At 44.5% G+C, this 2,155-nt stretch overlaps 1 protein-coding gene across 1 annotated transcript in view; it reads left to right on the top strand.

Moving 5' to 3' along the window:
- TM4SF20 (transmembrane 4 L six family member 20) overlaps positions 1-2,155 on the top strand; it is a 13,861-nt gene that overhangs the window by 7,901 nt on the left and 3,805 nt on the right. The window lies entirely within an intron of this gene.

Raw genomic sequence — 2,155 nt, forward strand, 5'->3', positions numbered from 1 at the left:
CATTTTTGAGACAGAGACATCCTGAGATACTTCTAAATCTCTGACCTCAAAAATATCAAAACGTGGCAGCACCTGTGGCTCAAGGAGTAGGGCGCAGTCCCATATACCGGAGGTTGTGGGTTCAAACCCAGCCCTGGCTAAAAACTGCAAAAAAAACAAAACAAAAATATCAAAACGCTTACAGAGGTTTTTCTCTCAAATCATATTTCCTTTAAGAATCTTTTTTTCTCCTGCACATATTCTTTCATATTTCTTTTCTTTCTTTCTTTCTTTCTTTTTTTTTTTTTGAGACAGATTCACTTTGTTGCCCTCAGTGGCATCACAGCTCACAGCAACCTCAAACTCTTGGGCTTAAGCAATTGTCTTGCCTCAGTCTCCCAAGTAGCTGGGACTACAGGTGCCTGCCACAGTGCCTGGTTATTTTTTGGTTGTAGTCATTGTTTTTTGGCAGGCCGAGGGTGGATTCAAACCCACCAGCTCCGGTATTTGCAGCTGGCACCCTAGCGCTGAGCAACAGGTGCCAAGCCTCATATTTCTTTTCAACGATCAGTTAAGTGTTCTCTCTCCTTTGAGGACACACTGAGGTGGGAATAACCAGTAAGCCACTTTTTGTGCTGGGCTTAACTCACTAGGATGTTTTGCTCCCCCATACCTGCCTTGTAACTAATCCCAAACCATGTGTCTACAAAATTACAGATCATTACATGCAGGGGAGGGGCCAACAGGAGCTCCTGGAGTGCCAAGGGGGCACTGTGCTGCCTATCCAATCAAAATCGCCAGTTTAGGCCGGGCACGGTGGTTCATGCCCGTAAATCCTAGCACTCTGGGAGACCGAGGCAAGTGGATTGCCTGAGCTGAGGAATTCAAGACCAGCCTGAGCAAAGTGAGAACCCATCTCTACTAAAAATAGAAAAACTAGCCAAGTGTTGTGGCTGGCGCCTGTAGTCCTAGCTACTGGAAAGGCTGAGGCAAGAGGATTGCTTGAGCCCAAGAGTTTGAGGTTGCTGTGAGCTATGACACCACAGCATTCAACCCTAGGGTGACTGAGTAAGACTCGGTCTCAAAAAAATAAATAAAACAAATAAATAATCACCAGTTTATATTGATTAGATGTCATATAAAAAGCTCTTAGCAACTTTTCTCAGTTGTTGGCAGCCATGTATGTTTAAGTCATAGCTGGTGTCTTTTAAGTCTGAATGAGACCGAAGCATTCCAGAAGCGACAAAGGCTGAATCTTGGGAGGGAGGGAAAGGGTCAGAAAGACTGTTTTAACTGTTCCTTACTTCTTTCCTGTTTCTGGTTCTTGAGTTTGTTTCTGAATACAAAATGGTTTTGCTGAATCATTCAAATGAATCCCCACTCTACGGGAAATACAGACTCCCAGATCGCTTTCTGAAGCCAGACTCCTTTGTAGAAATGAGAAGTCAGAAATAAGAGTTGACCAAAAAATAAACATAGTGGCGCTTCTTGAGGAGTCAATTTAAGTAACTTGCACAGATGCCAGTAGCGTAGAGGAATCAAAAATTTGGGTTAGACTCCAAACCCACCACCCTCTGCTTATAGCTGGAAGGTAGGACAGTGATTAAAGCCTCTCCCAGCTGTGAGATCCCGACAAGTTTGTCAACCTCCATGAAATGCAGTTTTCTCACTCATAAAATGGAAATAATCGTATCTATCTCCTGGAGTTATTGAGAGAATGAGAATCTGTGTAAAGTACATTCCTCAACACAGCCACACGTGTACAGGGAGCCACTCTAGAAGCTACAGGATTACTGTGCCAAAGGAAAAGAAAGATCCCTCACTTAATTTCTATTGATACTTCAATAATCAACTAACAATTGAAACAACATGAAAACTAACTTTCAAAAAATGTGGACACTGACTTGGATCACTCTGATTGGTGCAGTAGATGTTTATGATCCTCACCCCCTTCTCCGCCCCGGGGATGATTTTAGCCTCCCACCTCCACCCCAAGGGAACATTTGGCAATGTCTAGAGACATTTTTGGTTGTCACAGCTGGGCTGGGAGGAGGGCAGGGGTGGTATTGGGATCTAGTGGGTAGAAACCGGGGACACTGCTGAACATTCTGGCCCACAGGGGACAAACCCCAAGAGCAACGTGCCGCCATGTCAGAGTGCAGAGTGGAGATGTCCC

This window comes from Otolemur garnettii, unplaced genomic scaffold (assembly GCF_000181295.1).
Source record: "Otolemur garnettii isolate 467f Iridium unplaced genomic scaffold, OtoGar3 scaffold00013, whole genome shotgun sequence".
Lineage (NCBI taxonomy): Eukaryota > Metazoa > Chordata > Mammalia > Primates > Galagidae > Otolemur > Otolemur garnettii.